Source organism: Lathyrus oleraceus, chromosome 3, assembly GCF_024323335.1.
Source record: "Lathyrus oleraceus cultivar Zhongwan6 chromosome 3, CAAS_Psat_ZW6_1.0, whole genome shotgun sequence".
NCBI classification, from domain to species: Eukaryota; Viridiplantae; Streptophyta; class Magnoliopsida; order Fabales; family Fabaceae; genus Lathyrus; species Lathyrus oleraceus.
In genome coordinates this window covers 325,417,369-325,427,155 of record NC_066581.1, presented here as the reverse complement: position 1 = coordinate 325,427,155, position 9,787 = coordinate 325,417,369, and the positions used below count along the sequence as shown (strand labels likewise).

Here is a 9,787-nt window from a genome sequence, read left to right as displayed (position 1 = left end):
CCTCCTAAACCAGAACCAACAAAAAAAGAAGCTGAGATGCACGACTAACATTCTTGAGATTTAGGTGTGTTGAGTAACAATTAAACAAAACCAGCTTTTCAAAGTATGATTCCCATATCAATAATCAAAACTATTATAGAAATAAAGAAATGAGAAATTACAACATAGCAAATCATCATAAATGCAAATGAAAAAATAATATAGGAATACAAATCAATATTAATGATAAATCTTCAGATATGAACATTTTAAAAAGATTATTGAGAAAAGATTTACTTCATTCCATCCAATACCGAAGTCAAACGGTAGTCAGTTTTGCATAAGCCAATACTGAAGAACATGCTCACTTGTGTATTATTGAAGTTCCACGTCGTTTATATCACAATACCACCTTGTACATCAAATCTATATGAAACTTTCAATTGGTCTCATCTTTGTTGCACTCCATCATTTCTAACTTGTGCTATGTTTTCCTCCTCTATTAGCTAAAAGACAAATGATTTAACCCCAAATACTGGAGTTTGTAGCAATCCACCTTTGCATGAGGAAAAACCTCCTAAACCAGAACCAACAAAAGAAGAAGCTGAGATGTACGACTAACATTCTTGAGATTTAGGTGTGTTGAGTAACAATTAAATAAAACCAGCTTTTTAAAGTATGACTCCCATATAAATAATCAAAACTATTATAGAAATAAAGAAATGAGAAATTACAACATAGCAAATCATCATAAATGCAAATGAAAAAAATAATATAGGAATACGAATCAATATTAATGATAAATCTTCAGATCTGAACATTTTAAAAAGATTATTGAGAAAAGATTTACTTCATTCCATCCAATACCGAAGTCAAACGGTAGTCAGTTATGCATAAGCCAATACTGAAGAACATGCTCACTTGTGTATTATTGAAGTTCCTAGTCGTTTATATCACAATACCAGCTTGTACATCAAATTCTATATGAAACTTTCAATTGGTCTCATCTTTGTTGCACTCCATCATTTCTAACTTGTGCTATGTTTTCCTCCACTATTAGCTAAAAGACAACTTATTTTACCCCAAATACTGGAGTTTGTAGCAATCCACCTTTGCATGAGGAAAAACCTCCTAAACCAGAACCAACAAAAGAAGAAGCTGAGATGTACGACTAACATTCTTGAGATTTAGGTGTGTTGAGTAACTATTAAATAAAACCAGCTTTTCAAAGTATGACTCCCATATCAATAATCAAAACTATTATAGAAATAAAGAAATGAGAAATTACAACATAGCAAATCATCATAAATGCAAATGAAAAAATAATATAGGAATACAAATCAATATTAATGATAAATCTTCAGATATGAACATTTTAAAAAGATTATTGAGAAAAGATTTACTTCATTCCATCCAATACCGAAGTCAAACGGTAGTCAGTTTTGCATAAGCCAATACTGAAGAACATGCTCACTTGTGTATTATTGAAGTTCCACGTCGTTTATATCACAATACCACCTTGTACATCAAATCCTATATGAAACTTTCAATTGGTCTCATCTTTGTTGCACTCCATCATTTCTAACTTGTGATATGCTTTCCTCCACTATTAGCTAAAAGACAAATGATTTAACCCCAAATACTGGAGTTTGTAGCAATCCACCTTTACATGAGGAAAAACCTCCTAAACCAGAACCAACAAAAAAAGAAGCTGAGATGCACGACTAACATTCTTGAGATTTAGGTGTGTTGAGTAACAATTAAACAAAACCAGCTTTTCAAAGTATGATTCCCATATCAATAATCAAAACTATTATAGAAATAAAGAAATGAGAAATTACAACATAGCAAATCATCATAAATGCAAATGAAAAAATAATATAGGAATACAAATCAATATTAATGATAAATCTTCAGATCTGAACATTTTAAAAAGATTATTGAGAAAAGATTTACTTCATTCCATCCAATACCGAAGTCAAACGGTAGTCAGTTATGCATAAGCCAATACTGAAGAACATGCTCTCTTGTGTATTATTGAAGTTCCACGTCGTTTATATCACAATACCACCTTGTACATCAAATCCTATATGAAACTTTCAATTGGTCTCATCTTTGTTGCACTCCATCATTTCTAACTTGTGATATGCTTTCCTCCACTATTAGCTAAAAGACAAATGATTTAACCCCAAATACTGGAGTTTGTAGCAATCCACCTTTGCATGAGGAAAAACCTCCTAAACCAGAACCATCAAAAAAAGAAGCTGAGATGCACGACTAACATTCTTGAGATTTAGGTGTGTTGAGTAACAATTAAATAAAACCAGCTTTTCAAAGTATGATTCCCATATCAATAATCAAAACTATTATAGAAATAAAGAAATGAGAAATTACAACATAGCAAATCATCATAAATGCAAATGAAAAAATAATATAGGAATACAAATCAATATTAATGATAAATCTTCAGATCTGAACATTTTAAAAAGATTATTGAGAAAAGATTTACTTCATTCCATCCAATACCGAAGTCAAACGGTAGTCAGTTATGCATAAGCCAATACTGAAGAACATGCTCACTTGTGTATTATTGAAGTTCCACGTCGTTTATATCACAATACCACCTTGTACATCAAATCCTATATGAAACTTTCAATTGGTCTCATCTTTGTTGCACTCCATCATTTCTAACTTGTGATATGCTTTCCTCCACTATTAGCTAAAAGACAAATGATTTAACCCCAAATACTGGAGTTTGTAGCAATCCACCTTTGCATGAGGAAAAACCTCCTAAACCAGAACCAACAAAAAAGAAGCTGAGATGCACGACTAACATTCTTGAGATTTAGGTGTGTTGAGTAACAATTAAACAAAACCAGCTTTTCAAAGTATGATTCCCATATCAATAATCAAAACTATTATAGAAATAAAGAAATGAGAAATTACAACATAGCAAATCATCATAAATGCAAATGAAAAAATAATATAGGAATACAAATCAATATTAATGATAAATCTTCAGATCTGAACATTTTAAAAAGATTATTGAGAAAAGATTTACTTCATTCCATCCAATACCGAAGTCAAACGGTAGTCAGTTATGCATAAGCCAATACTGAAGAACATGCTCACTTGTGTATTATTGAAGTTCCACGTCGTTTATATCACAATACCACCTTGTACATCAAATCCTATATGAAACTTTCAATTGGTCTCATCTTTGTTGCACTCCATCATTTCTAACTTGTGATATGCTTTCCTCCACTATTAGCTAAAAGACAAATGATTTAACCCCAAATACTGGAGTTTGTAGCAATCCACCTTTGCATGAAGAAAAACCTCCTAAACCAGAACCATCAAAAAAAGAAGCTGAGATGCACGACTAACATTCTTGAGATTTAGGTGTGTTGAGTAACAATTAAACAAAACCAGCTTTTCAAAGTATGATTCCCATATCAATAATCAAAACTATTATAGAAATAAAGAAATGAGAAATTACAACATAGCAAATCATCATAAATGCAAATGAAAAAATAATATAGGAATACAAATCAATATTAATGATAAATCTTCAGATCTGAACATTTTAAAAAGATTATTGAGAAAAGATTTACTTCATTCCATCCAATACCGAAGTCAAACGGTAGTCAGTTATGCATAAGCCAATACTGAAGAACATGCTCACTTGTGTATTATTGAAGTTCCGCGTCGTTTATATCACAATACCACCTTGTACATCAAATCCTATATGAAACTTTCAATTGGTCTCATCTTTGTTGCACTCCATCATTTCTAACTTGTGATATGCTTTCCTCCACTATTAGCTAAAAGACAAATGATTTAACCCCAAATACTGGAGTTTGTAGCAATCCACCTTTGCATGAAGAAAAACCTCCTAAACCAGAACCATCAAAAAAAGAAGCTGAGATGCACGACTAACATTCTTGAGATTTAGGTGTGTTGAGTAACAATTAAACAAAACCAGCTTTTCAAAGTATGATTCCCATATCAATAATCAAAACTATTATAGAAATAAAGAAATGAGAAATTACAACCTAGCAAATCATCATAAATGCAAATGAAAAAATAATATAGGAATACAAATCAATATTAATGATAAATCTTCAGATCTGAACATTTTAAAAAGATTATTGAGAAAAGATTTACTTCATTCCATCCAATACCGAAGTCAAACGGTAGTCAGTTATGCATAAGCCAATACTGAAGAACATGCTCACTTGTGTATTATTGAAGTTCCACGTCGTTTATATCACAATACCACCTTGTACATCAAATCCTATATGAAACTTTCAATTGGTCTCATCTTTGTTGCACTCCATCATTTCTAACTTGTGATATGCTTTCCTCCACTATTAGCTAAAAGACAAATGATTTAACCCCAAATACTGGAGTTTGTAGCAATCCACCTTTGCATGAGGAAAAACCTCCTAAACCAGAACCAACAAAAAAAGAAGCTGAGATGCACGACTAACATTCTTGAGATTTAGGTGTGTTGAGTAACAATTAAACAAAACCAGCTTTTCAAAGTATGATTCCCATATCAATAATCAAAACTATTATAGAAATAAAGAAATGAGAAATTACAACATAGCAAATCATCATAAATGCAAATGAAAAAATAATATTGGAATACAAATCAATATTAATGATAAATCTTCATATCTGAACATTTTAAAAAGATTACTGAGAAAAGATTTACTTCATTCCATCTAATACCGAAGTCAAGCGATAGTCAGTTATGCATAAGTCAATACTGAAGAACATGCTCACTTGTGTATTATTGAAGTCCCACGTCTTTTATATCACAAATAATATTTGTGTTTAAAAATGTCAATTATGCATAGGTCAATGTCATCTTGAGTATTTTGGTAATGCTGACAAGAAAATCCCTTGAATTCTAAGGGATTCTTTTAATAATTTAAATTTATTAATTTCTATAATATATAATTAAAATAATCAATTATTAAAAAATAGTAATTCATAAACTATCCATGTCATCAATGCCACATCCTTAAATTTTTTTTTTATCCTAATCATCATTGCCACGCATGCAAAAGTGGAGGGGACCATAAAAATCCAAAGACCATTAAAATTAAGGGATCAAAATCGTTGGTTTTATAATAGTGGAATCAATTGTTTAAAACGCTCAAACTAGGGGACCAAAAGTGCATTTAAGTCAAATTCTTAATAATTTATTTGACAACAGTTTATCACTACTAAAAAAACTGCATTTTAGCTTCCTGTATTTAATGTCGGCCACCGACAACGACACTAAAAAACCTTACTAGCATCAACTAAGCCCACTCTATAAGTCATCTTTTATTATATTTTTAAAATATTTTTTATGGAATTAGTTAGACACAACTTTGGCCGATGTTATGGATCAATTTTTTTATTATTATTCTTATATTACTTTAATTGGACAAGTTTGACACGGTCTAATCGATATTATTTGATTTATTATTTTTAAATTTTTAATTTTATTGATTAGACACGGTGTAATCGACGTTACAAGTTCTTATTCTTAAATTATTTGATTTAGTAGACAGGGTCTAGCCGACGCTAAGATAACATAAAGTTTAATTAAATCATTATACACGATCCATAAAGGATTGAACCTCAGTCCTTTTGGGTATTGTTTAGTACTATTGCTAACTGTGCTACAATTTCTTATTATTGTTATAATTATTTTATTTGTAGTATATTTTAAAATTTTCATTTTCTTTTACTCATTGTTTTTATTCTCTTCCCTCTTCCATCTTATCTTTCCATCTTCCATATTTCTTTTCTTATTCCTTTTTTCCAATAACCTAAAAATAACAAATTTCTAAATAAAAAATTAACTTAAAAAAATATGTTACATTTTATAAAAAAATATAACAAAATTATTACACATATAAAAATAGCTAAAATAATATAATTTTAAAAAGAAAATTAATTGTAAAAGAAACAAGTAAAAAACTTTGTAATAAAAAAATGTTAAGAAAAAAGAATCACGAAGGAAAGTGAAACTTTTCATTTGGATGCGCCTAAAATTTCATTACGCACCAAACATTTATGTGAAATCCTAAAATCTTGGTTTTTGTTTCCTTCTTCCTCTATTCCTTCAAACCATCACGTCTCCTCCAAATTGCTGAAAAATACTAATGAGTGAGTCTGAGTGTGCGAGGGGGGGAGAAATTGCTCCGTGGTATGGCGGCGATGAACAAGAAAAGGGGTGTGAGTTTGGAAGGAAAGAAGATGATATATGTCCCTTACATGGAACCCTATGTCCCCAAATATCAACAAGGAGACTTTCATTATCTTGGATAAAGGTTTGGTTGTTGGAACCTTCTCACGGTGAACCCCATGTGGAAGGTCAGAAAAGTTTTTTCTTTTTTTCTTTTTAAGTTTATTTTGGTATTGAATACAAATATGTGCTTATGATATTTGCAGCCACGATTGATGAGGTAAGTTTTAAATCTCTTTGATTTCACTCTTAATGACTTTGTTATCATAGTTGTAGCAAAGTACTTGAAAAGGAATCTATTCTGATGATGATGTCCTTTTCTATTGAGTTGGGAATCAATATCTTTGAGGTTAAAATTGGAGAATCAAATGTAGAATCCATCAACCTATTCAAAAAATTGGCTTAAAATCATTGAATTAATCAATCACGCAATAATGTTTTATTATAAAAAAGTGTATACACTGTGTTGTCCTTTTTTGTATTTTATGAAACTTTTTGACATAAAAATATTCTTTTAGAACTATGGCTTGTATTGTTGGTGTAAGCCCTAGAGACTAATACTTTTGATACTTGTATCGAATTATTTATTAATAATGAAAGACATTTTTTCTTTATTATGTTTGTTTAATAAAATTCCTAGAATAGTTAGTCCATTTAATGTATCAAGTGTGACTTAATCATGAGATCCCATTAAACATAAGGACACTATTCTTAAAGTATCCGTAGTCGAGCTTTGTTGTGAATTGGGATAACATTAAAGCATTAAGGCTATTATGTATATAGACCGATGATCGCATCTCATGGATCATGGATAAGGAGTTATCAAGTCTTAAACATATATATGAATATTATGAGTAATATTTATACTGAATTGATTCGCTATGAGAATACTATATAGAATGTTATGCAAAGTGTCATAAGTTATTCTCATGGTGGTAGTGGTGTATACCACCCTTCAACCTAAAACCACTATGGATCCTAGATGTAGAGTCGAGTGTCTTATTGTTGATCAAACATTATCCGTAACTGGATGACCATAAAGATATTTGATGGATACTCCACGAAGCATGCTAAGGGACATGAGTGACCTAGATAGAATATATTCATGCTGCGTAACCAGATAAATATCTAAGGGTCCAATATTGAACTGGACAAGGATGACACGATCTATGCCTTGTGTTCAATATAGACATAAGAACAAAAGGGTAATTGTACACATAAGTATTATCACAAAAGAATTTGTCAAATTAGATGATATTTTCGTGTCTTGGATAACAGTGATGTGTTGCTAGATACCGCTCACTGTTTATTATATTAAATAAGTGATTTAATATAATTAACAATGTCGCGAAAATCTACAAGGTCACACACAAAAGGACGGATTGATGAGAGATAGAGTAAATAATGAACACCATAAGGTACGATGCACTTAAGTGAATTTTAGAACATCGTAAGGTACGATGCACTTAAGTAGAATACGAAATATGGTAAGGTACCACACACTTAAGTGATTTTGGTATATCATAAGATATGGGCCACATACACTTAAGTGGACTTTTTAGCTTGTAGCCCACACAAGTGGTTCTATAAATAAAACCTTTGTGCAGAAGCATTCGATTAGATGAAATTTCGTTTCTCTCTCTCTCTCACTTAAAACCTTCATTCGTAGCAGCTAGCATTGAGACTGAAGGAATCCGTTCGTGTGGACTGAGTAGATGCGTTGTCACCATTTAACGTTCGTGATCACTCCTTAGATCTACATCAAAGGTTTCAATCGCCACAAAAGATAATGATTTCTATCACTGATCATGTCCATTTGTAAGGATCACTAAAGGAGAAAATTTTAATTTCCATTGCGTTTTGAATCATTTTTTCTTTTTAAGTTTATTTTGGTATTGAAGACAAATATGTGCTTATGATATTTGCAGCCACGATTGATGTAAGTTTTAAATCTCTTTGATTTCACTCTTAATGACTTTGTTATCATAATTGTGGCAAAGTACTTGAAAAGGAATCTATTCTGATGATGATGTCCTTTTCTATTGAATTGCGAATCGATATCTTTGAGATTAAAATTGGAGAGTCAAATGTAGAATCCATCAAACTGTTCAAAAAATTGGTTTAAAATCATTGAGTTAATCAATCACGAAACAATGTTTTATTGTAAAAAAGTGTATACACTGTGTTGTCCTTTTTTGTATTTTATGAAACTTTTTGATATGAAAATACTCTTTTAGAACTATGGCTTGTATATGAGTTGATTTGATGTACTCTAGCATTAAGAAGCATCTCTCTCTAGCTTCAAGTGGTTTCTACATGTTAAATATCTTCTTGGTAACTTAGCTTTTGGTTTTGATGCAGGGGTTTGTGGAAACTTCACATAGCAACATTTTCAAAGAGGTGAACATGTTTAATTTCAAATTTTCTGTAGGGGTACTAATTTGTTGTCCAACGTGCATTTTCTTGTTCTCTTTAAGAAGGAATTACAAGCAAGTTGATATCATAATTTTAGGCAAGACATATAACTCTCTTTTTCCGACATCCATATAGGTGTAGATTATTTTGGCTAAAAGTTCATGTGCTTTGTATTAGTATTTAGTAAGAGTTAGTACAAGGTAAATGATTGAGGTAAATTAATATCTAGAATTCTTCTTTCTCTGTTGTAGATAACATTGACAGGTGACTTTGGAGTTGCAAATGACACAAGACAAGAGTGAGGAGATGATTGGTTTGAGGAGATGTTGCTGGGCGAATGGTTAAATAGTTGAAATTATTAAGTTTCCTACAAATATGTTATTAGGACTGTAATCATCCTTTAAGTACCAAAATCTCCAATGTTCATGTCAAACTTAGATACTTCAATATTTGTTATATTTGACTCATTTCAGTTAATCAAATTGATTATCTAGCTAGCTAGCTGCAATGATGAAGATGTTTTCAATGTTCATGACAAGGTTGTTGAACCTGATACTTTGAAGTAATGTCTATTTTCTAGTTTAATTTCTTAAATTTGATATGAGCTCATTTCAATTATATTGTAGAACATGTAGATTTGGTGTTAAAAGCTTCGTTAGCAATGCATACGTCAATGATGATAATGAGTGCATTATGTTTGTGTGATATGTATCTATATATGAAAAAAAAAAGGTATAAATAGGTGAGGAAAAATTTGACTAATTGTAATACCAAAGGATTGTTATGCAACTCTGATGGCTTTTATAGTTTGACTTTAGCATTGGACAAGCCGAAGCTAATAAATATTATTGACTTTTAGATTTTTGTCGGTTAGACCGACACTAGATAGGTTGTTGACTTTATAAGTTTGACATTAGCGTCAATTAGACCGACATTGGGTAGTTCATTGACTTTATTTGTTTGACATTAGCATCAGTTTGACCGAAACTACATAGTTTGTTGACTTTTGTTAACTTACGTGCATTAGCGTTGGCCTAGAGATAATGTCAGTGTACACTCGGTCTAGCCGAGACTAATTTAGTCACAACACTTAACAACCGATGCTAAAGTTTAGCTTCAAGTGTTTAAACCTAGGCCCTATAC

At 31.1% G+C, this 9,787-nt stretch overlaps 1 long non-coding RNA gene across 1 annotated transcript; it reads left to right on the top strand.

Annotated features, from left to right (window-relative positions):
• The first annotated feature begins 6,009 nt into the window (after positions 1 to 6,009).
• LOC127127441 (uncharacterized) lies at positions 6,010 to 9,176 on the top strand. Its single transcript, XR_007805345.1, has 3 exons — positions 6,010 to 6,357; positions 8,591 to 8,629; positions 8,896 to 9,176. It is a non-coding gene; the product is annotated as an uncharacterized LOC127127441 (long non-coding RNA).
• Positions 9,177 to 9,787: the final 611 nt, after the last annotated feature.